Consider the following 16,753-nt stretch of genomic DNA (forward strand, 5'->3'; position numbering starts at 1 on the left):
GCTTTGAACATCAACTGTTTTCATGAAAGCGGGAGTTTATTTACTTTTAGTCTGAGTTCCTACCCTTAATCTTACCTCAGTCCTGGTTTCGGGGATATAAGACGAAATACATGTGCTAAACTCCATTTGAAAGGGAAAAATATAGTTAACGTGTTATCCCATAAAGACCCAGTGGCACTTCTGTTTTAGTTCCCAAATTATTTTTTTTCTCTCAATTTAGCCTTTCTTAAGTGATTGATCACTATCTATTATAATATTATCCTCTGTATTTTGTGTTTTATCAATGAAAATCAGGTATTTTCTCATATTTATTCACTAGTCATGTAGAGCAGGGGTGTCAAACTCATTTCCGTTCAGGGGCCACGTTCACCTAAATTTGATCTGAAGTGGGCCGAACCAGTAAAATAATAACATAATAATATATAAATAATGTCAACTCCAAAATTTTCTCTCTGTTTTAGAGCAAAAAGAGTACATTTACATTATAAACAGGTTTACATCTACAAACTATCCTTTCAAAATATGTGAATAACATGAAAAAAAATGAAAAAATAAGTGTAATTTTAACAATATTCTGCCTCAGTTTATCATTTACACATGTGCATTATAACTTACAAACACACAAAACATTTAATAACTGGAAGAATATTGTTAAAATTACACTTATTTCTCTTCAGAAGTTTCAGGTTGTTCATATTTGTTCAGGTTATTCACATTTTTTGCGAAATTATACTTTGTTTGAGTGTAAATACAGGTAAATATTTACATTTACAAAGAGAGACATTTGCATTTGTCATTATTTCTATGGTATTACGACCGTATTTTACTGGTCCGACCCACTGGAGATTGAATTGTTCTGAATGTGGAACCTGAACTAAAAGGATTGTTAATATCTTCAGTGTAATTTTTGCATTTCACAAATTCATCCCAAGGGCTGGACTGGACCCTTTGGCGGGTTGGATTTGGCCCCCGGGCCACATGTTTGACACCTGTGATGTAGAGGTTCATAAAAGCTCAGATTCAAGTTGATTGTCATAATATCAGAAAGAGAAAAATGAAGAAAATGTGACTTTTTTCAACAAAATATATCATTAACTAGGTATAAACCCAGTGTCTCCATCCACTGTCACTGATCTAAGTCCATGGGTTTTACTGGTGAAAATCAATGTTGTAGAAGATGACAGTGCTTCCATGTTCACTGAACGTCCAAATGGGTCCTATCTGATGACCATGAAAATACGACAAACATTTCATCAAGCATTTTACACCAATTATTTGACATGTATTGATAGGATTAGCCCGTAGCTGTTTGGGTCTTTACGGGTTAATCTTGTAACTGAAACACAATCTAAAGTACATCAGTTTAACATAGCTGAGTTGCTACCTCAACCCAAGTCAACATACAGTTTTATACTTCTAATATCAGAGAAATATGTCAATGAGAATAATTATTGTAGATGTTCTATATTAGACATGGCAGAAAGGCCGGTACTGGAGTGTGCTGTTCCTGTGGTTGGACTGGGTGGAATGTGTACCCCACTGAAGTGGCCTTTTAGCACGACACTGAATCCCCTCTGCCTCTTCTAACTGGAGATGACTCTGACCTCTGACCTCCTGGTGAAGGACACTAAGTGAATAGAATGAACGTCTCCTCTTCAGGGATCAATAGCATATCACCAAAAGTAAATGAGAATGGGATGTGTCTTCATGGAAATGAAGCATTTCGGGGAAATTCATTTTACATTGCCTCCTGTGGGTCAGGACTCTAAATAGGTTGTGGACCTATTACTGATGGATCCTCTCATGATAATGTGTTTTAATGAGCATACGTCCCAGGGCAAGAGACTAGATTTTAGATTTAGGATGAGAGATTAATGGGGGGGATTAGGAAATCTATGACCGTTATTGCCATTTGGATGAATTTTATAGCACAGCACAGGTCAGGAGTTAAATCATCGGACAAATGTGTCTCAGTGATAGAATGTAGGTTTAATCAAGAGCACTATCAACACTCTGTATATATCTACTGTATTACTGCTGACACGTTCTCCCCTGAGGCAGGAAAAACCTATATTGGACCTGAAGTGTAGAACTGGAGAAGCATCCTGCTGTTGTGCATTTTTGTGAATTCCAGTCTCTTTTCGTCTGTGTTCTCTATGTGGGCGGTCGATGGAGGCCAACCGGCACGGCAGCAGAGGAAGGCACCGCACAGCACGGTTCCATAACGGTGTCATCGAGGGCGCGTTCACCCTTGTGAAGCGATGACAAGCTCCTCTAGTGACAGCTTGGTCACAGCGCTGCAGCCGGGCCACACACAGACAAAAATGCATACGCTGAGGACTGAGGACATTTGCACAAACGCACAGCCCTCACAGGGACACGTGCATGCGTACTGCTGGTCTGCACATACAGTAGCTGGGACCGGGCCGTAGAGCCCAGCAGGACTGGAATGTGACCTATTGTTACAATAATGACAATAGGAGATCACAGACAGTTAACAGCACAATGCCTCCGTGCTGATCACCGCTGAAGCCTCAGTACTACTGCTGCTGCAGCACCCTGCTGGGCTCATTTAACTAGTTGGGAATCAGGTCACTTGTGTAACTCATCCATTAATGATGCTTTTCCAACAATTAGTTTAATGGCAATCACGTAATGACGGAGCCACCGAAACACCAAGGGAGTTGGATATTTGGATGCATGGTGGGAGCTTCCAGAATATAAAACAGACTTGAATAAATATTGTTATGCATTGTTTGTCACTACAAAGAGAATTAATAGATTCACAGGCTCAGTGTGATAAATGCATATAAATTCAAGCACATCATAAGTAAAGTAATTAACTCACTGACTGTAGTGGAGTATATAATTACTACTGAAAAGGTTCAGCATTTCCATTTAAGACTGTTTTATTTTTTACTGTTCTGCATTTTTAAGCAAAATTAACCCTTTCATGCGTAGTGGTCAGTAAAGTGGACAGCTATTCTCCTGCTGTACTTTTGTATATTCATGGATTTTGTTGTTTTAGTTCCATATTAGCCAACATGCATCATCCCATACACTGCAATTCATACCATTACTGTAACTTAGCTGTTCTTGATAAACCTGATCTGCACTAACATGTTTACATTTACATTTATGCATTTGGCAGACGCTTTTTTCCAAAGCGACTTACAGGGGAAAACCAATCAAATCAATCAATCAATGAATCAAATTTTATTTATGTACCGCCAGATCACAACAAAAGTTATCTCATGACACTTTATATATAGAGTTGGTCAAAAACAGACTCTAAGCCAATTTACAGAAACCCAACAGAATCCTCCAGGGGCAAACACTTGTGACTGGTGACAGTGGAAGGAAAAACTTCCCTTTAACAGCAGAAACCTGGAGCAGACCCAGACTCCTGGAGGATGGACGTCTGCCTGGACCAGTTGGGGTTAAAGAGAGAGAGTAAAGGAAGAGAAAAAAGAGAGAGCGATAGAGATAGAGACTGGGGGAGAAGGGGGGAAGTAGGGGGAGACACATGGAGGCAGTTGAGGATGAGTGATGACGATGAAGGCAGGAGAGAGGCAGGACCACCGCAGCAGGTCCAGAGATGATCCTGGGAAAATCTGTGATAATCCTGGGAGAAACCTTATTAATATATTTAAAATGGAATGTCTGACAGTGCTAGGACAGGAGGTGCTCTCGGAAGAGCTGGGTCTTCAGGAGCTTCTTGAAGATAGGCAGGGACGCCTCTGTTCCAGTAGTGCTGGGTAGAACATTCCACCAACGTGGAACGACCCATGAAAAGAGCCTGGATTGTCTTGTACAAGGTTTCAGGACCACCAGACAACGTTCCCCAGACGAGCAGAGAGCAGAGCACCCAAGTAGGTGGGAGCAGACCCACTGACAGTTTTGTAGGCTAGGATGTTTGAGTGTAAATCAAATACTTGTTATTGTTATTAGACTACAATTAAAAGTTTTTTTGTACACAAAAGTTTTTTTTTTTTTTTTTTTTTTGCATATTATCTCCATGAAGTCAGTAGTGACTAGTATTAGAATATGTTAAAATGTGAGAAAAATAAAATTAGCAGCATCAAAAGGTGTTTATTTCATAGATTTCACACAGTATATCAGTAAATACACGTTTCTTTGCTTCAAAAATTAAATGCCTGGTGTCCAGCTGCAACTGGAAAAAAAAAAAAAGAAAAATAGGTTCATAAAAAGTTTTTCAATCGCATTGTTTTTTAATGCCTAAGAGGAATAAAACACTCTTGGTTAAGGCTCCCATAATTCATGCATGAAAGGGTTAGACATTTTAAGTTGAATGAATCTGAGAATTTCTTATCTCTCACTCCAAACACGACATATTTGCAGGAAATTTGCAAACATGAAATACACTGTTGCCCATGAAGTTGGAATAAAATATTTTTACCTCTTCTCATAAAATGATTGCGACAATGAGTTATTCCCGATAGATAAAGTGTAAATAAGACTCAGTATGTGATCATTATACTTGGTTAAAGGTGACTACTTATGTATATAAATAGGAATATCAAGAGGAATGTGTCTGAAAACAAAACTATTCCAACTTTATGGGCAACAGTGTATAACTGATATCGTTGAAAAAGTACTATTGTATAACGCTATGCAAACAACTTGCTTATTATTAAAAAATATTGTGAAAAGGGCTGAAAAACAACAGCATTAGAAATAGGAGTATTTTCTTTTTGCAGCACCTATTCACTCAAACCATGTTGTTGTTTCCCTTGTGCATGAGCCGACTATTTCTACTTACTGACCTAAATACCTTTTGCAATAAACTACTAAATAAAATGCAGGATATAGAAACTTAAGATCAATATTTTGGGAAATACGCTCTGCTAATTTATTCATCTCAACTTACCTCATTAGCTTAGTTTAGCTAAAGCATAGGAAATCATTCAGGCAGGCTCTCCAAATATGCATAAAAGAATCACTTAGTAATCAGTATGTTTATTCAATACATCAATCCATTCATTTCACACACACACACACACGCACACAAACACAAACACACACACTTTTAAAATGTGTAAATTTATGAACGCTGACATATTGACACTATTTTAAGAGTCAGCTTAGCTCATCTAAGGACTGAACACAGAGGAAATTACCTTCCATTTATTCCATCCTCTCTTTATTTTATATTTATTTTTTACACACACACACACACACACACACACACACACACACACACACACACACACACACTAAAATGCTCCTGTTTGATTAATGGCAATTTAGTGTTGATTTGTGTGGTAATATTGTCTTAACATAACTGAAGTTAGCTTAGCATTAAGGCCCAGTTAGCTTGGCTTGTGTTTCCCTTATTACACTTTTAATGCCAAATCTAACATAGAGACTGATTTCAAGTTAAAAAAAAATATATAACTGTGCTTTCAGACCAACTATAACAGAGGTGTCAAACATGCGGCCTGGGGGCCAAACCCGGCCTGCCAAAGGGTCAAATCCGGCCCGCGGGATAAATTTGTGAAATGCAAAAATTACACTGAGATATTAACAATCAGTGGTGTCAAAATCATTTTAATTCAGGTTCCACACACAGACACATACAGTCCAATTAGATTTCAAGTAGGGCAAGACCAGTAAAATATTATCATAATAACCTATAAATAATGACAACCCCAAATTTTCTCTTTGTTTTTTGGTGCAAAAAAAGTAAAATTACATGAAAATGTTTACATTACCAAACTATACTTTTACAAAAAATGTGAATAACCTGAACAAATATGAACAAACAGAAATGTCTTAAGTAAATGCAATTTTACCAACATTCTGCCTGTTACTAAATGTTTTGTGCGATTGTAACGCACATGTGTAAATCATAAACTGATAAACAGAGGCAGAATATTGTTAAAATTACACGTCTTTTTCTTAAGACAATTCAAGTTGTTCATGTTATTCGGATTTATAAGGAAACTTTGTAGATGTAAAACTGATCATAGTATAATTTTCCTGTTTTCACTGTTTTTATGTCAGTGGTCCGGGCCACTGGAGATCAAATTGGGCTGAATGTGGAACTGAACTAAAATGAGTTTGACACCCATGTTGTAGAAGATGACGGTGTTTCCATGTTCACTGAACGTCCAAATGGGTCATATCTGATGACCATGAAAAGATGACAAACTGCATTTTACACTAATATTGACATGTATTGATAGGATTAGCCCGTAGCTGTTTGGGTCTTTACGGGTTAATCTTGTTACTGAAACACAATCTAAAGTACATCAGTTTAAACATAGCTGAGTTGCTACCTCAACCCAAGTCAACATACAGTTTTATACTTCTAATATCAGAGAAATATGTCAATGAGAATAATTTATTGTCGATGTTCTATATTAGACATGGCAGAAATAGGCCCGTACTGGAGTGTGCTGTTCCTGTGGTTGGACTGGGTGGAATGTGTACCCCACTGAAGTGGCCTTTTAGCACGACACTGAATCCCCTCTACCTGTTATTTGGATTTTTAAGGAAACTTTGTAGATGTAAACCTGATCATAATATAATTTTACTTTTTTCACTGTTATTATTTCAGTGGTCCGGCCCACTTGAGATCAAATTGGGCTGAATATGGAACTGAACTAAAATGAGTTTGACACCCCTGAACTGTAACATCCCTCTGTATTGGTTGTATGAGACTGTGAACAAGACTTTTGATGATGTAGTTTAGAGTAAGTGGTGATGTTTTATATGTATGTTCTTATCAGTTTTAAGTTTGTTTTTAGTTCATGTTCATTGTGTTTATGTATGTTAGTGTGGCCGTATGGCTGTGATTTCCATTTGTGCATCTTCTGCTGCTGTTGCTGTCTTGGCCGGTACAGTTGAAAAAGAGATTTTTAATCTCAATGAGTTTTTTTTCCTGGTTAAATAAAGTTTATGATAATAATATAATAGAGTGCTGTCTGTGATCTCATTAGTTGCTTTTCCATTGACCCTCAAATTGCACGAATATAATTTGCGCATAAAAATTTACCTAATGGAAAAGCGACAATTTCGCCAAAAGTCTCATTTTTCGATTAGAAGTTTTTGGCCAGAGGTGTTTTTTCAGGCGTAGTGCAAATGGTATATAACGCAAAACTGCAATGGAAAGACCTTTTTTCGCAACTAGAGTCAGGTGAATTAAAAAAACGGATGTTGACGGACATTACAACAAGCGAAGACGAAGAAGAAACATGTCGTGGTATGTGTGGACACACCAGGAAACCCAACCATTTTTAATTTAGTACGAGATAGAGGGGTAATATATAATATAATAATAATAATAATAATAATAATATATAATAATAATAAATAATGAATGTATCTGTAAATCAACACCATATTTACATTCATCGCTGTTTATGGAGTGACTTCTCGTTTCATCTTGCGATAATAAATAAACAAATCATTGCATTTGTGATTTAATGGAAAAACTGACACAACTCACTTCTTTTTTTTTTTTTTTTTTTTACATTTAGTAAATATCAGTAAAGTTTTGCGCAGATGTCCAATGGAAAAGCCACTATTGTCCCCATGAGTGTAATTTAATATATCATCCATCTTTATGTAAATAGAAACACATTTTATAATGACTTTATGGGATATACAGGATATAATGTTTTATTCCCAGATGACAATAATATTTCTGTCATCTTGTTTAAAGTAATTAGAATGCATAAAATAATGAGATTAATGATGACAACACTATAGTTTATGTAACAGGTTTAATTAATGCAATGTACAGAGTGGTATGCTATAGGCTTACTTCATATTAAATAATGATAACAATGCTTTCTTTTCTTATATTCATCATTCAATAGGTTTTATGTATTTTTTTTTACCTCTGCCAGGAGATATTGTGATCACTTTGCTTTGTTTGCGTGCGTGCTTGTTTGTTTGTTAGCAAGATAACTCAAAAGGTTATGGACGGATTTTCATGAAATTTTCAGGAAATGTTGATACTGCCACAAGGAGGAAATGATTACATTTTGGTGGTGATGGGGGGGGGCACAGATCTGTCTTGGCGGAGGTCTGCGCTCTCTGAGTGCTTTTCTTCTTTTATTTTATTGTAATTTTGTTTGTTTTTTTATTTAGTGTTTTCTTTCTCTTCCTCCCAGTTTACTCAGTTCTGCTTGTAGTTATTGTTCCCATTATAATGATCACCATGGTTGTTATTGTTTGTATTGTTGATAATTTGTTATGAGGGTCTTCACCACCTTCTTCTTTTCTGTCGCCCCCCCCCCCATGTCAGGTCCGGCATTTAAATGTATTCATTCATTCATTCATTTTCTGAACCCGCTTTATCCTCACTAGGGTCATGGGGGTCGCTTGGAGCCTATCCCAGCTAAATAGGGGCGAAGGCGGGGAACACCCTGGACAAGTTGCCAGTTCATCGCAGGCATTGAAATGTAGTTCAACAAAACTCAATAACGACAGTAGAATATCAAGGGGAGCCTCATACACTTTATGAAGTTTCCCTCGGCAAAGCAAACTTGTTCAGTACCAAAAACCAGCCAGACTACCATTCTACTGTTATGATGCTGGACATTATAAGCAAAAAAAAAAAAAAAAAAAGAAAAAAACAAAACAAAACATAATAACACGACAGGAGAAGTACTGTAGTTTTTACTGTAATATTAATAGAACGAAATACCAATGAAACACAGGCATGAATAGAAGCTATAACCATGACATTTTGGTTCCATGTGCGTCACATTAGGGAAGTAGTTGTTGTGACACAGGGGAACAATGCGGAACAGCTGTATCTTAACACAACAGTATCGCCACTGCTACTCGGTCACTAACTGTCCACAGGACCAGGCATGAGGAAGTGACTCTGTATTTGCGGGAAGGGAACTGGAAATCAGCTGTCAGTGGGGAATTCGCTCAGTCCTAATTTCCATTTGTTAGACAGTGAAGCGTGCAGTATCGTTTGAAGGAAGTTGGCAGTATTATTAGGTGTGACATTTATAATAAAGACTGAAATCAAACCTGAACTTTTTTAAACAACAGTGGTGAGGACAAACGGACAATTGTCCAAATAATAATGCATTTTACCGTGTGGGTATAAGCGATAGGTTATTGTGTTTGGTGTAAGAGAGAGGATTTAGTATGGTTTCATTCACCCCAATGAAAGAGAAAAATTAAGAAAAGAAAAACTCAGAATGCTTTTGTATTGCATTACCCAGACCTTTGTAAAAAACACATGCTGGAAGGAAACAAGGAAACTGAAGCACCTGCACAACAGGAATAGTCTGACGGGGAAAATGAGACCGAGAGGTTTTGGTTCATTCCACAAATGTAAACAGGGGAGGGGGGAGGCAAACACACACCCAAGGTTCTAATAGTTTTGGATTTTTCATTTTAGTTTAGTTTTATTTAGTTTTGGCTTTTTTTCTCTAATTCAGTTAGTTTGAATTAGTTTTTAGAGCAGGTTTGCTAGTTTTTATTAGTTTTTGTTTTCTTCTAAATGCTTAGTTTTAGTTTAGTTTATTTTTTTCATGTCTTCTTCATTGTATTCAAGGATTCTGCTGCTTTCTCCCAACTTTAGTCTCCATGTTTCCAGGTAGAGTGGGGACCAGAAGACGACTCTAAACGACAAGTGATGAGAAGTGACGGACCATGAAGTGTCGTATGGTACTGCTAGCTAAAATTGCTCAAACGAAATAAATCCATTTCAAATCAATCTGACACTGACAAAGACGAAAACTAAGGGAATTTTATCCATAATTTTTATATGTTTTAGTAAGTTTTGTAAACACACAATACAATTTCAGTTAGTTATTGTTTTTTTTTTTCTTTTAATTATAGTTTTTATTATTTCAGTTAACAAAAATATTTTCTCAATTCTAGTTTTCGTCATTTCGTTAGTTTTCATTAATAATACTTACCTTGACACACACACACACACACACACACGAAGAGAAATAGAAACATAAAAACACACAAAGGTAGTTTTCAAAGCTACAACAAACAGCAGGAATAGAGAAGTGGACCGTCACAAGGACTCCAAATTCATGCTTTTATGTGAGTCTATTAATATGCCACACATTTGCCACTTAAACATAGTAAAACAAAGAGGATATGACTCATGTATGAGTATGAAAACAGCACACACACACACGCACACACACACACACACACACACACACACCTCTTTCTGTTTATGACTCAGAGAACAAGCGTGAAAGTAACGCTGTACAACAATAGATGAACTCCATTCAACCACGTGAAAAGGGGGGCAGCAAAACAAAAGAGCATGTTTCACTAGTGGATAACTTACCTGAGGTGTGTGTGTGTGTGTGTGTGGTGTGCGTGTGTGTGTGTGTGTGTGTGTGTGGGGGTGGGTGGGGTGGGGTGTGAGAGGAAAAGAAAAGAAGCAGGAGGAGTGACAGGGTGTGTCAAAAATTTTGGCAATTTGAGTGAGTCTTTTTTTTTTTTTTTTTCCAGGGCAGTATTTTTTCTGCAAATACTTGGATGGAGTTTACACACAAATTACCGTGTGAAAAGGAGTATTTCTCACACTGACGACCTACTTTCTGGGTCAAACTGGAATTTGATGGATTTTCCTGTTGTGCGCTCATGCAGATATTTTACAGGAGGAAGTGTAAGATGAAGTGGTGGAACAGGAACACTTTTACTCAGGTTAAAATGTAAGATACGTGTACTCGAAGACTGTATTTCCTCAGGCCTTATTTACATCTGATGCAGAAAGTACAGCAACACAGTACAGCGGGGGGGCCAAATCAGGTCCGTCAAATAGTCCAGTTCGACCGCAGGATGAATTTACAAAATGCTAAAATTATGCTCAAAATATTAACAGTCATGGGTGTTCAGGGGCTGCCTAAACCTACTGTGAAATCAAGTAAAATAATGGCATAATAATGATAAATAATGACAACTCCAAATTTTCTTAATTTTTTAAATGTGAAAAAAGTCAAATTACATTATGAAAATTTTTACATTTACAAACTATCCCTGTCACAATAAAATGTGAATAACCTGAACAACATGAAATGTCTTAAGAATAATTACAATATCAACAATATAAAATTTGAACAATATTCTGCCTGTTAATGAATGTTTTCTTCATTAGTAGATTTGTAGAAGTATAGCCTATAAATTAGTTACAATGAGCTGAACCTTAAACATCTACAGTAATATAAATTAAAATATGCATAAATGGAAAGAGATATTGATTGATAGTATAAATATAATATATAACAAATAAATAAAAATATATGAATCTAAATATAAAGGGTGGAGAAGCAAAATTTACAATATTTTGAGGCAGGGATTGAAAGACAGTGTATGACCAATTAGTTTATTGAAAGTCATGAGAATTTATTTGCCACAAGAAAATTGACATAATAGAAAATGTTTTTATTCTATGTGTCCTCCTTCTTTCTCAATAACTGCCTTCACACACTTCCTGAAACTTGCGCAAGTGTTCCTCAAATATTCGTGTGACAACTTCTCCCATTCTTCTTTAATAGTATCTTCCAGACTTTCTCGTAATAGTTTTGCTCATAGTCATTCTCTTCTTTCCATTATAAACAGTCTCACACAGACACACCAACTACTTTTGAAATCTCCTTTGGTGTGACGAGTGCATTCAGCAAATCACACACTCTTTGACGTTTGCTTTCCTGATTACTCATATGGGCAAAAGTTTCTGAAAAGGTATGGATAATAGTGTTAGGTATGATTATGACATCAATATATGTTTGGTTTCAAAACAATTGACGTAGTGCCTGCTGAGAAAAAACAACTAAATGTTCATTGTAAATTTTGCTTCCCCACCCTGTACAGTATAATATTATATAATAACAGTAATAATAAATATAAAAAAAAAATATATATATATATAAATATAAAAATAAATAATAATAAACCCTCACTTTGACCCTTTAAGCAACAAAGTCGTTATATTGCGACAAGCAACATAATTGAATGAAATAGACAGCTTGTTGAAATCTTCATATCAAAACTGAATATTAAAAAAAAAAAAATGCCGCCAATAGGGTTAATAATCAATCATTATGACAAATTTTTAAGAGGAAAATCAAACATTTGTAATTCCAGTTAAAGTTAAACGTCCTTCCTTCTCCCACTTAACCTCCTGAGACCCAGGAAATGTCATCAAAGTACCAGCTTTTTTTGTTTTTTTTATTAAGTAGTGCCTATATTGGAAACATCATGATTTTTTCACATGCAGTTTTTAAAATGTTTATGGAATGTCCTTTGTGGTGGACAGTTTTCTTTTCTTTTTTTTGTGTGTATAAAGTTGCGAAACTCTTGTCCTCAAATGTGGACAGAAAACCCATATCTGGGTCTTAGGAGGTTAAATGTTTTCTGTGTTTCTTTCCTCCTCTGACAGTAAATAATCTTTGACCCAAACAAGATTTGAGGACACCAGCTTGACCTTTGGGAAACTGATCAGTCATCACCTGACATTTTTTAGACCAAACTATTAATCAATTTGAGTAACATCACAGTTTCCCATTAGCACTCAAAGGAACCTAATTACTCCTTCTTTTCCTGTAAATGTGTCGTATTCGCTCTAAATCCATTCCCTTACGAACTGAAGGAATGTGTTTTGTGTATGTACGCCTTCATCATGTGACGTCTGATGAATGCATTAACTTTTGAAAAGCTGTGACACAAAACATCATTCTGCTGGTATTGATGTGGCCCCATCCTTCTTTTCTTTGTCGTCCCTTCACTCGTGTGACTAGCACAAGCTGATGAGGGGCCTGTCCACATGGCTTTTTATTCCACAAGTGCATGGACCATTTTGGTGCACAATGACGACTTTTACTTCATGTCGTTTGAGCACATTTTGCTAATAATGCTTAAAACATTATGTTTAGGTAATTTCACATTGTGCAGGGTTTCCTAAGGCACAACACCCAAGTCATTTTAGCCATTTGTATATTTAGCTTTTCTGTTTTTATAGGCACTTTCATAGTGCCTATACAGTTTTATATGTTTTATCTATAAAACACCTTACCTTTATCACCTTAAAATTCCTATAGGCACATTAAGGTGATAATACATTTATGTGAAACTGTACTGTTTTACCAGACAAAACACACATTTTTTAGCTCCATCAGTGCACCTTTGACTTCCATGAGCTTAGGGAAAATACTAGACCCTAAACAGAACCTTCTGAAAACCTCTGCATTTGTTTAAGTAAAGGATCTTAAGTTGACAAAAGTGCCCAGACAAAAATAAATCCTGGATTCAACAGTGATTAAGGGAGTATTTACACCTGGAAAGTCCTTTGGTCCACTTATTTGATTCAGATTTAACACAGTTTTTTTTGGGGGGTCGGATCGCGTTGCACTTTTTGCTAGTGGACCAAAATTTGTAAACAGAAGCACGCATGTGATGAACTGCACTGGCATTGGACAGAAAAGTCATGGGCAGGGTTAATCAGAGACGGTGGGTGTTGATGAAAACAAATGTGGAGGTCCTACGTACATCGTTTTCAGAATATGTATTCTATTTTTTACAGACAAAAGTTTACAAAAATAATATAAATATAATAATAATAATAATAATAATAATAATAATAATAATAATAATAATAATAACAATAATAATAATAATAATAATATAAAATAACAGCTCATTTGGAGCCAGTTTCATAAAATGTGCATCTGACCAAATGTCAGATCTCATTTCTCCACATCGGTCCGCGGCTCATGGCTGCTGCTATTAGCTCTGACTACCCTCAGCTACTTCCAACAGCTACGGTGGCTCATCAAGCACAAAAAGGCGCACGGTTCCTTGGTTTGTATTCACACCAGAAGTGAACCAGCCCAGAGTTTGTTTGGAAATGGACCGAAACCACCTCTTCTGGGTGGTCTCAGTGCGCTTGTTTGATGAGTCAGAGTTTGCATGTTTATATTCTCACCTAAAAAAAGTCTGGAGTTCCCAGGAAATAAACTCTGGTCTGTTTTAAACGGACCAAACAAAGCAGGTCTGAATTCACCCTAACATGTTCTAGCTGCCGCAAGTTCCTTAACCCTAACTTGTCATTTCTTAAACAGAGTATAAAGATTGGACTGTGTATCAATGGAAAAGGTCATGTGGTCTGATGAGTCCAGACTGACCCTGATCCAGAGTGATGGGTGCATCAGAGTGAGAGGAGAGGTGGCTGAAGTGATTACCCATCATGCCCAGTGCCCATAGTACAAGCCTGTGGGGGCAGGTTATGATCTGAGGTTGCCTCAGTTGGTCAGGCCAAAGTTCAAATGCTATGTCCAAAAGGGACAGAAATAAACAGTGACATTGCACAGGCTTAGTGAGATAATAATATAATAATAATAATAATAATAATAATAATATAATAATAATAATATAATAATAATGGATTGGATTTATAGCACTTTTCTAGACACCCAAAGTGCTTTACATTATTGACCCATTATTCATTCGCTCTCATATTCCCACTCTGGTGGTGGTAAACTACATCTGTATCCACAGTTGCCCTGGGGCAGACTGACAGAAGTGTGGCTGCCAATTTGCGCCTACCACCACCTCCAACCACCACCAAACATTCATACACCAGTGTGGGTGGCAGTGGAGGCAGGGAGGGTGAAGTGTCTTGCCCAAGGACACAACGGACTGACGAGGACAGAGGGATTCAAACCGCCAACCCTTCAGTTATTGGACGACCCACTCTACCACCTGAGCCACAGCCACCCCTAAATTTCATTTATGATGCAATAAATGGAATTAATGGCTAAATATTAGAGCATGGTGCTTTTTTTTTGTTTTTCATCACTGTGAACATTAACGGTGAGGTATGAGATCTTAGAAAAACGGTTCGAGCAAGCTACATTTTGAAAATACTCAATTCAAAAGTCCAGACCCCTTTCTTCAGACATCCCCCTGAAGCCACGCCTCCAGAGTAGTGACGCACACAGTGCTTGTTCCCCAGGGGTCATGGGCGCTGCACAGCAACAATTCGCCGGCTCCAGCCCCAGCTCCGGCCCTGGTTCGGACTCCAACCCAGGCTATGTCCCCGATCCATGTATACCTCCTTCAGTCTCCTCCCACACCTCCGCTCTTACAGAACAGCCCCAGTTCATACCTATCAGGCTAACATTACTTTTCCTAGTGATTTATGTTGGTGACTAAACAGTTTGCCGGTGAACTTTCCATCCTAATATAACTGATATAGCCAAGCTCTGGCTCTGGCTTCGTTTCCAGTACAAGTGCTCTAAACCTCTGAGAACGCACGATTTATGCACGAAGAGGGGTACGCGCAGAGGGGGGAGGGGCAAATGGCAGTTGAGTTTAATATACATATCACTTTTCAATCATTTCAAGTGGGCGCTCAAAATGATTGGATGGTGTTTTTTCAGTCCTATCCATTCCACAGGTGACTACATTTTTTTTTTTTTTTAATTTTTGTGTTACAGCATTTAATTAATTGGTTCTAATCGGGATGTGAAAGGAATTTGAAACAATATAATAAAAAATGCTCCAGGAAAACATCTCGCACCCCACCTTTAATAGGGAAAAGATAAATTTAAGGTTTCATATGCAGCTTTATTTTTCCACTTTAAACATCACAAATGCACACCAAACAAATCCTTTAGATCCTCAGTGGGGGAAAAAAAATATATAAGGTGTGCAGTAGAGTAGAGAATGAAACATGTAGAAATGTCATTGAAGCATGTGCAGAGTTAGAGGGACAATTGAAACCTTGTGCCTGAGGCATGGTGTTATCAGAAAGGGTGTTCACCCTTGTAACCATGTGCACAGCCATGATAGTGTGATTGCATGCAAACTGCTGTCTACCAGCTAACATGTAATACAACCCAGTGACAGAAACGAGGCTGACACAGGTGATGTTAATATGCACCAGTGTAATGATGGAATATTAATAATAAAAGCAGGTGTCAGAAAAAATCTTGCAAAGTGGTAAGTCTGCAGGTGTTTTTTTTTTTTTTTTTACATATTAACATGAAAATGTGGGGTATGTTTTTTTTTTTTTTTTTTTTTACATATCAACATGAAAACCTGGAGCATGTTTTTTTTTTTTTTTTTTTTTTTTTTTTTACATATCAACATGAAAACCTGAGGTAATCCTCCTTCTCATTATCTCTCAGCCAGTTGATAGAAGCTTATTTATATTATGTGAACGCAATAGCGTGAGCAAAAGGTTATCAGTGTAATACCATAGTAACTGGCAGCGGTAATGTTCTGGGTGTGACTCCAGAAAGCAATAACTGAACAGAAAGTTGGCAGAACACTACAGCGTATGTGTGCCACAGAGCTGGCGCACTGACATTACACTGCAGGCCATGCACATGGAATGTGATCACTCCTGCTCATTAGCCAAAGTGTGTATTTATGATTTATTCGGGCTATTCCTGTGCGTAAAACACATCTGTGTATATGCAAAAGAAAATGAAGTTTTTTACACTATGCCAAAACCATGTATGTTAATTTTGTGCATGTAAGTATATTAAGTATTGGGCATTAAAATCACAACTTCTTTGAGGCACATCCCATTTAATCGTCTTTGGAATGAAGAAATACGAGCCACTTTGACCATAATGTTGTGGAAAATGCAAACCACACCTCTGTTTAAAGACAACCCATCAAACATGTGTAATGCATGAAAGCTTATCAGGTATTTTATAATTGTCCTATTGATTTTGTAGCTTTCGTGATCATCTTTCCACCTGAGTCCCATTGGTCTGTG

The sequence above is a fragment of the Sphaeramia orbicularis genome, chromosome 7 (genome assembly GCF_902148855.1).
Source record: "Sphaeramia orbicularis chromosome 7, fSphaOr1.1, whole genome shotgun sequence".
Taxonomy (NCBI): domain Eukaryota; kingdom Metazoa; phylum Chordata; class Actinopteri; order Kurtiformes; family Apogonidae; genus Sphaeramia; species Sphaeramia orbicularis.